The sequence below is a fragment of the Bubalus kerabau genome, chromosome 1 (assembly GCF_029407905.1).
Source record: "Bubalus kerabau isolate K-KA32 ecotype Philippines breed swamp buffalo chromosome 1, PCC_UOA_SB_1v2, whole genome shotgun sequence".
In the NCBI taxonomy this organism is placed as follows: Eukaryota; Metazoa; Chordata; class Mammalia; order Artiodactyla; family Bovidae; genus Bubalus; species Bubalus kerabau.
This window is the reverse complement of record NC_073624.1, coordinates 215,384,007-215,402,025: the sequence shown is the minus strand read 5'-3', so window position 1 is coordinate 215,402,025 and position 18,019 is coordinate 215,384,007. Positions and strand designations below refer to the sequence as shown.

Below are 18,019 nucleotides of genomic sequence, written 5' to 3'. Positions count from 1 at the left end.
TTCCAGAAAGAGAGAGAGAGAGAGAGAAGGAAGAAAGGGAGGGAGATAAGGAAGGGGCTATACACATGCCCCTGGGAAACGGGCCCTTCTTTGATTCCGAAGGGGGCCACGTTGGAAGGACCCCACAGTACAGGTCCTGTGTTCACACACCCCTACTCCTCCATAGGTGGTTGACCTGAAGGCCTGCCTTTGCGGGCTGACGAAAGTGAGGGGAAAGCTCAGAAACGCAGTACCCTCTGCTCTGCCGTACACGATCTGCATGAGGGCCATATCTGGGGAAAGCTACAGGGCTCAAATCCAGGCCACCCACAGTCAGCAGCCCGCCCCTGGTTCTGGCCACTCTTTTCATTCTGGTCATTTCGAGCTCAAAATCATGCCTGAGTGGGGCCAGGAAGCTTTTGTCTCTGCAGGTAAGGGCACTGTGGGGGTGACAGTTCAAAGAGCCCAGCAGCACTTTGCTGCGCCCCCTCCTCTGCATGAATTCTCACGGTTGTCACACACCAGTGCTGTGAGGGAATCAGGGCAGGCGGTAGCCCCATTTTACAGATGTGGAAACTGAGGCTGAGAGAGGCCTACCCAAGATTGGGTAGCTGGTGAGGGAGAGCTCCTCATGGACCCTCCAGAGCCTGCGTATCCTATCTGTTCAAAGGGTCTGGGTCTATGAATCGTATCACTGGAAACCTCCCTCTGTGCTCTGGGGACTCTAGAAAACTGGATAAGGGTCTGTCATCAGCACCATATCTTGGGACCTCAGTTCCCACAACCATACAGTAAGTGGGCATCCTCATTTACCGATAATCACTGTTATGTTTAATTATGTACACAAACATCACTAGGATTGCTGCTACCACCAAAAGTACTAGCACTTCATGGTCTCTTCCAGCTCTAACTTTCTCTCCCTGATCATTATTTAAAATGACCCAGGGAGTCATGCTCAGCTGAGGACTGCATATCACCTAGGGAGCACCTACCACCCTGGTGCCCTGACTCTTGAAGCCCCTAGAGGCCCCCAGCCCAGTGGCCAGCAGCCCTTGAAATTCAACCAACGAGTCGTTGCAGAGCAGAGCTAGGAACCGGCAGCACTTGAGGCTGGCTTCCCCCTCACTGCCCTGCCTCACATAACTTGCTTCCTTGTAGGAAAAAATATGCCGTGGCTGGATCTGCCTCGGAAAGCATTAGGTTATGATAATTTGAGCTCCATTCAATTATTCCTATTAAATGCATGAGCAGAACACTGTAGCTGGTGGGCTGGATTCTTGTTAAGAAAAATAAGTGGGTTTATATTTCAAACTGGAAGACGTTGCTAACCAAGGGATCCAATGAATGAAGTAACTTTAGACCTTTTCGTCTTTGGCGGTGCTTCGCACAGAAGAGAAATGAGCCTCGGTGACCAGGATTCCGGGCCCATTCTGGTGATGTGCTCGGCTTACACCCAGCTAATTAAACCAAGCCACAGCCACCTCACTCCTACCCAGGCTAGAGGGGCCCGTAAATTATGCGGCCCTGAGCTCCCCACAAATTGCCTCTCCCCGAAGAGGGCTTCACCATTTAAGAAAAATGCATTCAAGGCGGTGCGTAGCGGTGAGGCCCCAGTAATTGGCCCTCCCCTCGGCGCGGCCTCTCCCACTCACCCGCCAGTGGGGAGATAATGAGCGGCCAAAGTGTGGGGAGGCTCAGCAAACAGGGCGAGGGAAGGGGCTTGGCTCCAGAACCCAGCCCAGCCGGCCAGTCTTGCTCGGGCTCACCCAGAGTGGCAGGAAGCCATGGGGCAGAAATGATCAGAACCTTCTCCTGGTGTGGCCTTGCTGCTCCTTCCTGGACATGCTTTTCAGCCCACAAGCCACTCTTGTGGCAAGTAGTGACCGGGACGGTGGGTGGTCAGCAGTTCCACACAGGACACAGTCCCTGGGGTACCATGTGTGAATAGTTGTGTCTGCCACTGGGAACCCCAGAGTGGAGGCCCCAACTCTGCAGAGTAAGTTAACCAGGCAGGACTTACTAGAGGAGGAGGGGGAGGAAGAGAATGCCCATGGGACTCCCACAAAATTACCTCCAGAGGGCCCTTCACCAGGGCACCTTCCCTTGGGCCTCCCTGCTCCTTCTCACAATGCAAAGAGTGGGGGACTGGGCCAAGGGAATTGTTCCAGAGAGTGTTTCAGCCTCTCTGTGTTCCCAGCACAAGTTACTATTTTTCTGCCCAAAGCAGAGGAAAAAAGTCTCCTTCACTGTAGCAATGGGAGTGGCCTCCATTATGTGTGGGAAATCCCCCCGGGTAGGAAGGGAGGAAGATCAGCAAGAGACGTGCAGCAGGGAAAGTAAAAATGCAGACAGGCCTGGGATGGGAAGTTTGCAGAGCGTTAATCCCGCCTGCACCAAGGGACTGATTTTAACAAGGCAGGCTGTTTGCGAGGCGCTGCGGGTTGACTCACATGCACTGTTGTGGCAGGCTCTTCTGCTTTGTTCTGCGTTCAGAATTCTCTCATTTCAGACTTTCTTATCCAAAAATGACTGTGCCGTGAAAACCATTCCCATTTTGGACAGCTCCTGGATTGAAGGGACATTGCTTTACACATCACTTCTCTGCAGTGTGCTGCCAATCAAAGAGGCAGGGTAGAAAGGGTGATTTCAGGCTAACTCCCCATCCGCATCTGCCTCTGCTTCTCGCTGAGCTGGGGCGAGGACCCTGGGGAAGAAGCTGTGCTCCTGGGTGGAGGAAAAGGCTGGGTAATTGGGCTCTGCAGCTACAAAAACCCAGCAGCCCACAGGGGAGCCCAGGCAGGTCCCTCCCTACAACGCTGTCTCAAACGGCTCTTGCCGGATTTGGACAATAGCTATAATAGCAGGCATTATTGAGCACAGGCACTGTGCCAGGCACTTTACATGCACCATTTCATCCTCACAGCAATTCTGAGGAGGGCACCTTTATCCCCTCTTACAGACAAAGAAACTGAGACTTGGAGGACTTAGGAAGTGAGTTGAGGGTCTCATGACTGACCACGGATGGAGCTGGGTTCCCAGCACAGTCCTGACTCCCAAATGCCCATCCTTCCACCCTCCTGCCTCATGGGCAGTACATCCATCTACTCTGTCCTGTGGCTTGGACTTGAGAGGCACTGGGTGCAGGGAGCTGGGCTGGGAAGAGCTGGTGAGTACAGAGCAAGAAACCCAGGTCTGCTGGGTCTCCCCATTTTCCTGGTAAGCCAGTCCCAGCATGTTACTGGGAAGGTGGATTCCCAAGGATGCCAGGGACCAGGCTGCCACAGTCCATCAACAGACCGCACATTGGGGAGCAGTGCAAGACCTCCCGTGGAGCCTGAGAGGCAGTGTCTGGGCTAGTGGTGGAAGCAGCTAGGACATCAGAAACCGCTCCTCTCCATACCATCTGATGGATCTGCCAGACTGCTGCAGCAGGAAGCAGCCAGCTGGGCCACTTTCTGAGTCACAGAGGGGTGTGGGTGATGCCAGGAGGCCCAGCCAAAGATCGACCTTCACCCTGAGGTCACTGCCAACACCACGTTGGTCACGTGGCAAGGATTTGCCAATGGCTTAATGCACTTTGTGGGGAGCAAGGGCAACTCGACGGACATGTGCTGTGACCAAAATCCACCAAACCCTTCTACTAGCAAGGAGAGCCAGCAGACAAGGTCCCCGGGAAAGCCAGCACCATGTACCAAAGGCCAATCCCAAATTCTGGCACCCATCCACTGGCTCTCAGTCACGGGCAAGGGGGAGGAGGCAGCCATGCCTGTCCTAGCCAGCATCACTTCTCTCAACCCCCCTAGGTAAACACATGCCTGATTGGCCCTCACTTTGAAATCTGAATCTGCGAGATGGAAACCCAGGATTGTAAGCGATCAGACTTTGTTCATTTTGCCAGGCATCACCCACAGGACTGAGCATGGTTCTCAGGGTGTGGCCACCATCAGCCCAACCAGCCACATCTGCTTGCATTTCATCACCGACATGGTAAAGTTTGACTTTCAGCTGACCTTGAAATTCACAAACTCCAGGAGGGGAGGGGGTTGGGAGTGGGGGAGAGGAGCCAAGTGAAAGACGCTAAAAGGAAGCAGAAATAAAACAAGCTGGGGCTGCCCTGTGTCCCCCCCCCCAAATTAAAACCAAATGAACATATCAAAGAGCCCTTTTCCCAGTTATTTTGGCTCCAACACTCCTCAGCTTTAATCAAGTCCCTGGGAGAGAAAGCCTCAAGTGGCTGTAATTTCCTACCTGCCTTCTTCACCTGCACAGCTTGAGTCTGAATCTGGGAGTTATTTGGGCTGATTTTCTCCTAAAATGCACAAACTCAGCCACGATGCCTTCTCTCTAAGTCAGGCTTGGCTTCCCTAGGCCCCGACAGAGGACGTCTGCTAGCCTGAGCTCTCCAGGCCCTGAGGAAGGGTCCATTCCCCTCTGGGGTATCTGCTCCAGAGAGGACCTCCAAGTAGGCCCTGGGTCTGGCTGACCAGCTCCCTCTGACAAACAGGACCTATTCACCATTGGTGGGGAATGAATACCAGGACTCAGGGATGCTGATTGACAACTGCTGTCTCCCACCCCATTGTGGTTCCAGAGCACAGAGGCAGGAGAGCACCTGGAACCGGTCTCTCAACCCAAGACCTAGCTCTCTTGCTCTCACCCTGTTCATTCCTTCCTGAGCCCTAGATGCCCCCTCAGTGGAACAAGAAGACTGGAAAATATCATGAGCAACACAGCTTCTCCTAACACAGTTACCATGTTACCATGTTAATAATAAATACAAATATAGCTCTCCACTTTGCAAAGATCCTTCATTCTGGCTTCACAAGGGCCTCCAAGGATAGGAACTGTTGAGGAGGCTGCTCAGAGAGGGGCAGTGGGCTAACCAAGGCCACACAACTATTAGGCAGTAGAGCTGGGATGAGACTCAGGTTTGCCTGGCTCTGCTATCTCTGCCATTCCATGGTTCCACGATGCCTCTAAGGGCCTTTCCTGCTCTGGCATTCACACATCTACTCAAAGATTTTCACGAAGTTTGCTCCTGGGGAATCTCCCCTAGAGAAATTACAGTGTCTTGTGTTCTAGAGCAAGGCCTCAGAGTCCCAGAGCAGAGGGAAAGCAGATGAGTGAGAGGCAAGCAAGAGGCACCATGAGAGCGGCCAGGTGCCAAGCTCCCCCAACTCCACCTACCAAAAGGAGGGCTTTGAGCACCTAAAGCCTTTTGCATACCACTTGCTTTCCACACTCCATCTCACTCCACCCCCTACCAGCCTCTGAGATAGCAACCATTCCCATTTGACAGAGTCATTAGACAACCGTGATTGCTCACCACGTGTCAGGCACTGGCTGAGACAACCCAGGTTCAGAATTTGTGAGGTGCCCAAGGTCCCACTTCACGTTGAAGAACAATCCCAACATACCAATGTCATTTGTGGGTAGAATCCCACAAATGTTCCATTTTTTCCTTCTGGCCTTGACATTCCTCACCCAGAGGCTGCCTTTTTGACGGTGTGTTCTAGGAAGCATAGACTATGTACAAGGAACCCCAGATCTCCACCCTCAATGGACTCCATGGGCAGCTGCTACTGGGCTGGCAGGAGGATGCAATCCTGCCATGCAGTGCAGAGGGATCCACAGCAGGTCTCCCTGCTGTACAGCCAGAAATGGTGGCACAGCCCTGCAGGGCATGATATCTAGGCACTGGCAACTCCATAGACCAGCTCATAACCACAGCCTGGGGCCCTCTCAGCAGGAAAACCCAGCCCTAGTCCAGCATCCCTACAGGCTGAGACAAGAGCAGCAATGCCCCACCACCACCCCAGGGGAAAGATCTACAGGTCCTCCCCCACTCTATCCTCCCACCCCACCCTCAGGCAGCCCTGAGCTGTGTCCAGATGCAGCATCTTAGACCCTCTTCACAGAAGAGTCACACCAGGACAGCATGTTGGCAAGACCTCCTGGCACACAGAGTCCCCACTTCTAAGCCCAAAGCGCTGCCACAGTCAACATGCAGCCCTTCCAGGAGTAAGAACACAGACTTTGGGGGCAGAATGGCTGGGCTCAGATCCTGCTCTGACCTTAACCTCTCTGAGAGTCAGTTTTCTGTAAAACAAGGATACTAACAGGTCAGGTGGGGCTGAGTCAGTCAGACTCAGAGAGAAGCCTGAGTACAACAGGCAAGGAAGGAAATCTTGACACCTGGGAAGGAACAGGGGCTAAGACGTGGAGGGTGGACCTGCCAATAAGGCATGGTACTGGCACACACTTGGAGCCCCATCAGCATTGGTAAGTGTCTAAGAGAGGTCCCAAGAGGTAAGGATGACACCAGGGAACGGAAAGGTGTGGGGCAGGGTACCAACACGCTTGAATTGAGCACCTACCCAAAACATGTGAGAGGACCGGGGAGCCGGCAAACACGCAAACAGCCAGCTCCATGGTGCCCCCAGCTCACGGGGGCCTCCCTGCCTCATACAGACACCCAAACTGCCCACAGGGCCCTGACCCCTTCCTTGAGGTTATTTCCAAGACCCCAAGGCGTGGTCTGGCTTCCAGTCAAGGAAGGCCCTTGACTTCTGCCTTCCTTGGCTAGCTCTGGGCTCTGGGTCACGGCACAGGTCCAGCAGGTGTCTCCATGTACTGGGGTCACCTCTGCCCAGTTCAAGGATAAACCCTCGCCGCCACCCTCCCAGGACACTTCTGTGTGCTGCAGGCCCTGCTCTGGGGTAACACAGTCTTGAGGCAGTGTGAGGGGTGGAATGGAGGTGAGGACATGGTGGGGAAGAGAGATCCCGCTGATCATGAAACTGTTAGGGATCCAGGAGCCTCACACACTCAAGTGAGACTCTGCTCGTCCCCTCCCACCAACAGGAGTGGAGACAGACAGGCCCCTCAAGCTGTCTGGACAGCCTGAGCCCACAGAGCCACAACACTGGAGACAACCCACAGGATATGGAAGCTAATTCTCCTGGCCTGTGAATCCTCCACACAGCATGGTCCCGAGCACAGCTATGCAGGAAATGCAACAGTCCTGTCCCAGGTTCAAGTTCAAAGCCCAGCACTCACCAGCTGTCAGGGAGGCCCTGGGCCACAGCCTCCTCACCTGTGAACCCGGAGGGAGAGGTGCTCGGAGGAATGCGGAGTTGCAGGGAGCTTCTTGGTGGGCTCCCTAATTCTGCACTTGTGTCCTCTCAGAGTCTAGAGTCTTCCTGGGAGCAGAAAGCACTAGACCCCAACTATCACACTGAGTGGTCCCAGAACCAAGGTGGTGGGTGCCAAGTGTGGGGAGATTCTGGGGCAGGAAGGAGGCCTGTGTTTCCTTCTAAGATGAGATCCTGGGAGGGACGAGGTGGGTAGAGTGAGAAGCATCTCTGCCCTGTGCCTGCCAGACATGGGCGGGCTGCTCTGACTAGATTCCCTCAGGGGAGAAAATGACCCCGTCCCCTGGGCCGCAGCAAACACCAGCCAAGACCGACTTCCCCAGCCTGCTAACCGTGGCGACCCGCCACAGAGCAGGCACCCGCTGCCCACAGCTCCCCTCGTGCAGGCGCAGCTCCACAGCTGGACGGCTTCTTGACAGTTATTGGCAGGGTCCCCCCACTACCCGAGGATGAGCTGGGGGAGGGGAAGCAGGGAGAAAAGCCAATTTTGTTTCCCGGGGAGAAACGATCGTTGCTCACAGCTGTCCATAGGAAAGCGGAGGCGCGTGCCTGCGTAATCTAAAGTCGAGCGGCCCAGGTCTCCCCTCAACCCAGAAATGAGCTTGTTAGAAGAGCCTGGATCCTGGCCGTTTCCCTTGACAGCTTCCTTCTCCTAATACACACGGCAAATTGGCAACCTGTCCTCGGGCATTTGCATCCCGAGTCCCTGGAGAGAGATATCTCTATTATTCTGTTTTGGATAAAGGAGGCTGTTTGAGATGACAGGTAGCAAACGCCTCTTTAATAAACCATGCAAGCAGCCAGAGAGAGCCCGGCTGTGGAGAGGGACTTGACAAATAGGTAGATTTGCAACCCGGGAGCATTATCAGGGCCAGCCGGAGCAGTGAGCAAGGGAATGTTGGGGCTGCAAGATAAATCACCCCTTGTTATTCTGATTTAACCATCTCATTGCCGGAGCCCCTATCTGCCCGCTCCCAAAGGCAGACTCAGAATGCTTTTCTGGCTTTCTGGCCCAGGACTGCAAGCTGCAACTTGGTTCTCTGAGCTCATTGCCTGCATGGTGGGGCAGAACTTCCCGATCAGTTTGCACATCTTTCAGGAATGGTCCCTTCCCTTCCCCTCATTTCCATTCCAGTCTGTGTTGCTAGTTTTTTCCCCAATAATCCCGATTTTAAGAGAAATTAACACTTACTCAGCACTCACCCTGCTTCTTCACCGTATTGCTCTAAGTCAGGGAAGCGTGTTTGCCTCTCTCGTTTCATTTCCTTTGATAGAACTATTTACTCTGTTGCACAGCTTCTCATCCACTTCTCTCGCCCTGCCCTCTGGCTTCTCCCCCATCCTAATCCAAGCCTCTAGCTTCACCCACTAGCCTCAATCCAATGGTGCTGAGCTTAAAAAGTTGGGTCGAGTGAGCTGCTAGCTAATGTGTAAGCTCTCTCAGAAACTAAGTAAATAAAAATCTGACTTGTAGTGTTTGCCGATTTCTATGGTGCAAATACTCACACTGGCTGGTTTTAAGCTTCCAACTGGATGCCACTGAACTCAGTTGGGAAGAAGTAGTCACAGCCAGCTGTGAGGCTCGGGGGAGCTAGCTCAGCACCCCACTGATTCTGCTCCTCCACATGCCCACCCCATTCCCCTCAGCCCAAGCAGAAATATGTCCATCCCTGAATTCAGAGAACACACACACACACATGGTCTCTTCTCCCAGCCCCAGCCACACCACCCCTCACACAGCTCCTGAACTATAAGAAGGCTTTTCACCAGCACTGCACCAAGAACTCTTCACGGGGATGATTCAAACCAAGGCTCCATCATTTCTGAACATCTGTGTGACTTTGGGTGCCCTCCATAACCATTCTGTGCCTTCATTTCCACATGTATAACCAGGAATCCTAACTCATGGGGAATGTGAGGATTAAACGAGTCAACTCACCTTACAGTACCTGGCCCACAGCAGACGCCCTGCTCGGTAATGTTCGCCATCATCCTTCTCAGGACCACCCAACAAAGGCGTCCCTAGGGTAAACACGGCAGGACGCTTCCTCTTCCTCACCCAGGGACTTGCCACACTGCAGAGGGCTGCCCAGGCAGGACTGGGGAAGGTGGGCGGTCTGGTCCTTCATACAGTCGTGGTTGAGCCCGGAGTAGCGCCGTGAACTTCTGCTCCCCTTCCTACCCCGCCAGCTCTCCTGACAAAGCTCCAGCGTGGCTGTGCTCCACCTCCGCATGGAGCCACATTGGAATCACCTGGAAGCTTGACCATTTATTTGAGCCAGGTTTCTTACCCACCCAGATTCTGATTTAACAAATCAGAGTTGTGACCCAACATCAGGATTTTTTTTTTTAATCTCTCCAGGTGATTCTCATGTGCAGCCAAGACTGAGAACCTCATGAAGACGGATAAGCAGGGCTACTGCTTGCAGATGCACCTGAGTGCATCTGAATTCATCCTTCCTGGTGCCCAAACCAGCCCAGAGAATTCCTGTGGCTGGAGTGACCCATAGAGACAATGTTATAGAAAGGATGCCAGCAACTAACGGGGCACAGAACTACAGGAGTGGGCAGGCTGTAAGGGCTCCCTAACTGAGAATGCCGTGTCTCCATGCAACACCCCGGGCCTGCCTCTAATGCCTGGAGTCTTGCCTGTTCCAAGAACCAGCAAGGCTGTGGTCATGTGAAAAGCATTCTTGGGGATTGTGTGTGCACAGCCAACATGACTGCACACAAGGGCTTCGACCAAAGGCAGTACACACAATGTCTGGGTGGGTGGCCAGAACTCGAAGTGCCCCCTGGTTTAAAAAAAAAAAAAAAGGACGGAGTGGGGGTGGATTGCTGTTTCCCAATGTGTTTCTACAGAAGGCTAGTTCTTTGGGCTATTCATCAGAGTTAGGGATGGAGATGCTGAGATCAGATAACATCTGAAGGAAGCTGGATTTAGACACAGCTAAATCCACCTCTCTACTGTAGGACTTCTTGGAGTCCTGGTGGAATAATGAGCACAGGGAATCTCCAAGAGAGGAGATAAGATGCAGTGCTTCCCAAACTTACTGAACCGTGGAACCTCTTTCCCCATATAACATCTCTCAGGACAGTGATCCATAACACGTGTTTGGCCAAGGCTCAGGAAGACCCCACACTAATAGGCCCCACCACGCCATCAGCCAGGAGGGAAGCCTGCCTGTCCCCGTCCTCACCGAAGGATGGTCACCAACAGGAGAAGCTGCTCTAGAAGCACAGGAGGAAGACGCTCAGCCCAGATCCACTCCAGATCCCACAAATAGGCTTGAGCAGGCTTGGGCAAAGCGTGGATTATGTAAATACGTATTTGGGGACTTTTTAAACACAGATTATTCACCCAATTAACTCTAATGGCCCCTCAGAGCTGAGAGAGAGTATTGTGTAAACACGTGGGGCTGAATGTGGCCTCAGCCCCAAGATTTCCTCAAAAGACGGGGTTTACGAGTCCCCCATAAGGGTTCCCCCTGGGCCCCAACTTGGCAGATAAGTTCATTGCCCGAAAGGGAATTCTTGCCTAAAAATCTGAAAAGGGTAAGAATAAAAAGAAGGATCTAGCCCCCTTTTAGCAAGTAGGGAGCTCTCTGGGTACAGATTTTATATATATTTTCATTTGCCATAAAACATACCATTATATGACATAGAACATCTGGTAGCCTATGGTAGCCTAGCTCTTTTCCAATAATAGGAGAAATTGTAGATTTCTCTCCAGCAGCCACTTACGTTCACATATTCTAAATGTTTCCCACTGGATACAACACAGCCGGGAGGGCAGCCAAACCCAGGCCTGCCTCATTGAGGCAGTGGGAGACCCACCCCAGTCAGTCCTGTTGAGAACAGGGAGGTTTGGCACACCAGTCCCAGCGGGGAGCCCCCAGGAGGGGCTGGGCCTCCTCCAAGAGATGAGCACAGGGTCGACCCCCCAACGCAGAGAGCCTTGGAGTCCAAGGGGGTGTGTCCATGGTCAAGCCTGCTGACCGATGGGGGAACAGGGGTAATTTTCTCACCTTAACCAGGAACAAGTCTTCTGAAATCCTCTTGGGCATAAAGGCCCATGGGAGAGACATGGAGTGTGAGGGCCCATCCCTGCTTCAGGGAGCTTACACGTCCAAGGAAACAAGCTCATCTTTCCGTGGCCACCACCCTGCTCCCCATACATACATACATACATGCATCCCGGCAGAAGAGGCAGGAACCCAGGAGTCCCTGTTCCCTCTCCCCCCACTGCCCAGGACCCAGCCTTCACCACACTGACGAGCCTCACCTCCAGGATCTCTCCATGGCCACAGCCCCTACCCCAACCAGCCATGTCTTTCCCTTGCCCTTCCTCACTGGTCTCCCAGCTTCCTCTGGTCCTTCTCTGTCCGTTTTTTGCTTTTGGGGATGCACAAGTGACCAAGACCCCAGCCTGGCATAGAACCCTTCCTACTGCTCTTAGGATAAATACCTTCACATAGTTCATTACTGACTGGGTCCCACTCACCCCATTACTCCCTCTGCCTAGAACTCTCTTCCCTCCTATCTTCTCCAAGTTACCTCTCACCCAGCCTCCTACATTCAGCAAGTGTTAATCACTCAGTCGTGTTCGACTCTTTGTGACCCAGTGGACTGTAGCCCGCCAGGCCCTTCTGTTCATGGAATTCTCGAGGCAAGAATACTGGAGTAGGTTGTCATTCCCTTCTCCAGGCGATCTTCCTGACCCAGAGATCAAACCTAGGTCTCCTGCATTGCAGGCAGACTCCTTACTGTCTGAGCCACCAAGGAAGCCAAGCAGGAAGTCTGTCAGAGCAAACGTCATTTCCCCCAGGAGCCAAGTATGGGCTCTTACAACTCTTTGGTGGCCGATGACCAAACAAAAATTACTCCCAGTGCTGGGCACTTGGCACACGGTGGTGTTCAGTAACTATCTGAACAAAAGGGCTTCACCAAGACAATTAACCAGGAGGAGGAGGCGTCTCCAGGCCGCACACTGAGGATGGTGCGGAAGCAGGGAGAGAAGGGGCAGGCGCCTCCTCCCTCGATTCAGCTCTGCCGACAGCCCTGTGAGATCAGTGCTAGTGTGTGGTGAACAGGCCCAGGGACGTAACATGCCGAGCCAGGAAGATAAAGGCGGGATCTGAATCCATATCTAGCTGACTCGGGGCTTCCCTGGCCTGCCAGTATAGGAGACGTGGGCTCAGTCCCTGGGTTGGTGAGATCCCCTGGAGAGGGAAATGGCAACCCACTCCAGTATTTTTGCCTGAGAGATCCCATGGACAGAGGAGCCTGGCAGGCTACAGTCCACAGGGTCTCAAAGAGTCAGACACGATGTAATGACTCAGCATGCATACACACTGCCTGACTCCATGCTGTCTCCTACATGTGTCTACTCAGGGCTCTATTTAGGATGCCTGGGGCTCATTCATCCTGACAGCGCAGGAGACCCGGCGGGTCCAAGCAGAGGAATCAACATGAGCAGAAGAATGGTGGTGCAAGGCAGCCAGTGTGTTTGGGAAATGTGAGAAGGGCAGCAGGGCTCGAGGAAGTTCTAGAGAACACAGAGGAGAGCCGCAGCAGTCTACAGAGCTGGGGGCGGAGGCCACCACATGCCAGCCCGAGGAGCCTGGGTGCTATCCTGGATGACAGAGAGCATGACCTTAACTTGTCACCCACGCAGGAGACAGTCACCAGCTGCTTCAGTGTTGTAAGCAGGAGACCCCCACTCAGATCTTTCAGCAGGTCAGCATCACATCATTAGGCCCAACGCAAAATGAATAAACAAGCAAATGAACAGCAAGTACATTGTACTTCTTGCTCAAGAAGGTGCCCTCAAATAGCATTCAGCATCCCTTTAGGGTCTAAAAAGGGGAAAACGTGTCCCATGCCCAGGACAGTCTTCTGAGAGCTCCTAGGACTGGCTAGGAGGACTATCTGGGCCCAAAGAGAGTGTTTGAGAATGAACTACATCCCACCACCTCATGCCAAACTCCTCACCCACCTCTTCTAGGAACCTCCCAGGTGGATGGCAGCAAAGGTCTCCTGCCGAGGCTTCACTGGGAGCGCCACTCCCACACCCTCCCCTGTCACCTGCTGCCCAAAGGCCCTTTTCCCCCTTCACAGGGGAATAAAGCACTGCCAGCCTTTTAACCCCAGATCTGCATTATCTCCCTAATCCCCACATCTCAGCATTTCTCTCCGGTGCACCTCCTACAGGGCTGAGCAAGCCCACTTCACGCCTTCGACTGGCCGCCAGCAAGCGCAGGCAAGCACCCACTGAGGCCTGAAAGCATCTCCGTTTGTATTTACATATTGGCTCATTCCAATCCACCAGGCAACCAACATTTCCTGAGGGCCTACTGTGTGCCAGACTCTGATGAGAGTACACAACGCTGTGAAATACAAGATTACTGCCTCAGCGGATCAACAAGATTTCATCTCATGAAAACACAGCCACACACGCTGTTAGGGAGAGTTCCCTAACTCTCCCAGGTGTCCCAGGGCAGTACAAGCTCCAGTCCCATGTGGATGACACAGAAGAACATTAGCAACATTCAGAAGAGGGAGAGAGCTGGGATTTGCATGAGGCTGGGGAGAGAAGATTGTACAGAAGAGTCAGGGAGGGATCTCCCCAGTGGTTCAGTGCTTAAGACTTCACCTACCAATGCAAGGGGTGCAGGTTTGATCCCCTGCTGGGGAACTAAGATCCCACATGCCTTAACAGAAGTAATATTGTAACAAATTCAATAAAGATTTTTAAAGTGGTAGAGCCAGAGAAAGATTTGAGCTGAGCCTCACAGCTCAGCCAGAGTTTTGATACATGGAGAGAAAGGAGACATGAGTACCGCAGGGCAGGGCGGCAACAGCAAAAGCACTAAAGAGAGGATGGCCCAAGACTCCAGTGGAAAATCGGAACCCACAGACCCTGGACAAGAGACTCTGGGGCTTGGCCCTGACAGCACTGTGGGGACACGAGCATTCCAAAGACTAGCATGTATGTGTGTGTATGTGTGTGTGTGCGTGCCCGTGCATACACTGCATCTGTGGCCTAGGTGGTTACACAATCTGAAGCCGAACCACTTCTCCCACGGGAAGCAGCCAGCAGGCAATACTTGGGGCACGGAAAGCACTACCAAGAGGTGCCAATCTCAACAGCGATGCTTATCACACTCTCGTACAATTCCCCTGGTGTCAGCCATAAAGATCGTAGGCTGGGAGAAGGCCACACACCATCCCACAACACTTCCATGGGGTTTAGCAAGACCTGCCCTCAGGGCCATCTCAGAGTCCAGGAGACCAGGCTGGGGTTTGACTTGACACCTTCCTACCACTGTCCCTGAGAGCCAAGTTCCAGCTGGAGTTCTTACTCAACAGACCTCATCGCGGGGTGTGGGTCTGGGAATATGCCCAAGATCCCCACAGCAGGGGGACTCCAGGAAAGTTCTGTCCCTTCTCTGGGCATCAGCTTCTTGATCTAACTAAACCTGGCAGGGCTGGACCATGTAACTTCTTAGGAACCCTCTAGCCTACAGCTCTAAGACGCAAAAGAATCGTGTAATTCCCATCAGTTCAGCAATGCGTAAGGGCTCCCCTGGGCACCACCTGACCCACCTTCTTCTACAAGGGAGACTGCCCATCAGCTGTGTCTGCAGTGGAATCTTTGTAACAGCTCGGAGACCAGGCATGGATAAGCCCATGAGCAGGCCAACAGGACAGCTCTGTCATGACGCTGGTTTGGGGATACAGAGTCAGTGAGCTGAGAGTCCCAGACTCAGCTCTTTCTAACCAGGGCTGGGTCTGAAGAGAGCCTCCACTCCCCAAGGCCTCCGCTTTCAATGATGTGAAGCGAGACAGTCCCCTTCCAGCTGGTATTCTCTAAGCCGCCTTTCCCACATGTCCCAGGCGGTACGGAGTGGGGTCACCAGAGCAGGACAGGGTGGTGGGAAGTGCCAGACTTACAGGCAAGCATTCCTGGGTCTGATTCCTGGCTTATCCACTTACTACCCTTTTGACCTTCTGCGACTCATCTACCCTGCAAGCCTTGGCTACACTAGGACCATTGTCCCTACACCCTGCAGGATGTCGGGAAAGACTGGAGATCAAGTATGTCAAGTACCTGAAGCACAGGAGGAACTCAATGACTGGTAGTTATTAACCAAAGTGCTTTTAAAACCAGAAATGCAGGGGCTTCCCTGGTGGCCTGGTGGTTAAGAATCTGCCCTGCAGTGCGGGGAATATGGGTTTGATCCCTGGTTGGGGAACTGAAACCCCCCGTGCTGCAGAGCAACTAAGCTCATGGACCACAACTACTGAGCCAACGCACTACAACGGCAGAGCCTGCACAGTACCACAGCAGGTCCTGCAGATGCAACACAGGCCCCGGGTGCCACAGCCGGAACCAGAGGGAGCCAAACACATAAATACTCTAAAAATTAAAGTTTTTAAAATGAATTTAAACCATGAATGTGAGCAGACCAATGAAGCAGGAGAAAAACTCATAAACAGACACAAGCACATATATGGAAATTCAGAATATGATGCAGGTAGCATCTCCACTTAGAGGAACTGAAGTGGATCATTCAATAAATAGTGTCAGATATGGATGGCTAACAAACACATGAAAAGATGCTCAACATCATTCATTATCAGAGAAATGCAAAGCAAAACCACAATGAGGTACCATTTCAGGCCAGTCAGAATGGCTGCGATCCAAAAGTCTACAACCAAGAAATGCTGGAGAGGGTGTGGAGAAAAGGGAACCCTCTTACATTGTTGGTGGGAATGCAAATTAGTACAGCCACTATGGAGAACAGTGTGGAGATTCCTTAAAAAACTGGAAATGGAACTGTCTTATGATCCAGCAATCCCACTGCTGGGCATACACACTGAGGAAACCAGAAGGGAAAGAGACACGTGTACCCCAATGTTCATCGCAGCACTGTTTCTAATAGCCAGGACATGGAAGCAACCTAGATGTCCATCAGCAGATGAATGGATAAGAAAGCTGTGGTACATATACACAATGGAGTACTACTCTGCCATTAAAAAGAACACATTTGAATCAGTTCTAATGAGATGGGTGAAACTGGAGCCTATTATACAGAGTGAAGTAAGCCACAAAGAAAAACACCAATACAGTATACTAACACATATATATGGAATTTACAAAGATGGTAACGACAACCCTGTAAGCAAGACAGCAAAAGAGACACAGATGTATAGAACAGTCTTTTGGACTCTGTGGGAGAGGGAACGGGGGGGATGATTTGCGAGAATGGCATTGAAACATGTATAATATCATATAAGAAACGAATCGCCAGTCCAGATTCGATGCAGGATACAGGAAGCTTGAGGCTGGTGCACTGGGATGACCCAGAGGGAGGGTATGGGGAGGGAGGTGGGAGGGGGGTTCAGGATGGGGAACACGTGTACACCCGTGGTGGATGCATGTTGATGTATGGCAAAACCCATACAATATTGTAAAGTAAAAAAAATAATAATAATAAAATTTAAAAAAATAGTGTCAGGACAACTGATGGCTAATTTTTGTTGGTGTAAGGGAAGGAATAGTTAAATCTATACATTTATCCCTAAACTATAATAAATTCTACTATAGATGGAACAGAGATTCGGGCATAAATAATAAAACTTTGTAAGTTCTAGGAGAAAATACAGGCAAATAATCTGCCAAGGAAGAGGGATGCTTTCTAAGCATGTTATTTGAAAAGTTAAAAGATGTAAAAGAGAAAAGTTCAACCACACAGAAACCTAAAACTTCTAATTCAAAAAATATATGTGGTTAAATAAAATCTTTTCAAGACACAACAAAGTTACTTGACCACAAACTTTTACGAACTGGTCTACTGAGTACCAGTTGCTGCACTTCAAACATTCAAAGAGCTCTCACCATTCAGTTCCTCAAAATGAGCCTCCAGTAGAAAAATGAGCAAAGTATATGAACAAGCAATCTGTAAAAGAAGCCATTAAAAAAAGAAAGAAAGATAAACACTTGCAGCAACATGGATGGATCTGGAGACTGTCATACTAAATGAAGTAAACAAAGACAAATATTATATGATACCACTTATACGTAGAATCTAAAAATACAAATCAACTTACTTACAAAACAGAAACATAGTCACAGACATAGAAAACAAACTTATGGTTACCAAAGGGGAAAGTGGAAAAAGATGGATAAACTCGGAGTAAGAGATTAACAGATACACACTACTATATATAAAATAGATAACCGGCAAGGACCCACTCTATAAACAGGGAACTATATTCAGTATTTCTTAATAACCTATAATGGAAAAGAATCTGAAGCTGTGCACTTGAAATTAACACAATATTATAAATTCCTTGGAAGGAAAGTTATGACCAACCTAGACAGCATATTCAAAAGCAGAGACATTACTTTGCCAACAAAGGTTCCTCTAGTCAAGGCTATGGTTTTTCCTGTGGTCATGTATGGATGTGAGAGTTGGACTGTGAAGAAGGCTGAGCGGCAAAGAATTGATGCTTTTGAACTGTGGTGTTGGAGAAGACTCTTGAGAGTCCCTTGGACTGCAAGGAGATCCAACCAGTCCATTCTGAAGGAGATCAGCCCTGGGATTTCTTTGGAAGGAATGATGCTAAAGCTGAAACTCCAGTACTTTGGCCACCTCATGCGAAGAGTTGACTCATTGGAAAAGACTCTGATGCTGGGAGGGATTGGGGGCAGGAGGAGAAGGGGATGACAGAGGATGAGATGGCTGGATGGCATCACTGACTCGATGGACGTGAGTCTGAGTGAACTCTGGGAGTTGGTGATGAACAGGGAGGCCTGGTGTGCTGCGATTCATGGGGTTGCAAAGAGTAGGACACGACTGAGCGACTGATCTGATCTG

At 51.4% G+C, this 18,019-nt stretch overlaps 2 long non-coding RNA genes across 5 annotated transcripts in view; one reads left to right on the top strand and one right to left on the bottom strand.

Moving 5' to 3' along the window:
• The window catches only part of LOC129632557 (uncharacterized), a 258,203-nt gene extending 248,796 nt beyond the window's left edge, over positions 1-9,407 (bottom strand). For 3 of the 4 annotated variants that reach the window (XR_008704586.1, XR_008704584.1, XR_008704587.1), the window contains exons 1-2: positions 9,073-9,407; positions 2,430-2,544 (exon numbers count right to left, since the gene is read on the bottom strand). This is a non-coding gene — a long non-coding RNA (uncharacterized LOC129632557). The remainder of the gene's footprint in view (positions 1-2,429; positions 2,545-9,072) is intronic. The other variant, XR_008704588.1, reaches the window with a different exon arrangement.
• An 88-nt stretch (positions 9,408-9,495) lies between these two features.
• On the top strand, positions 9,496-10,704 carry LOC129642215 (uncharacterized). The gene is made up of 2 exons (XR_008709562.1): positions 9,496-9,901; positions 10,227-10,704. It is a non-coding gene; the product is annotated as an uncharacterized LOC129642215 (long non-coding RNA).
• The last annotated feature ends 7,315 nt before the right edge of the window (positions 10,705-18,019 follow it).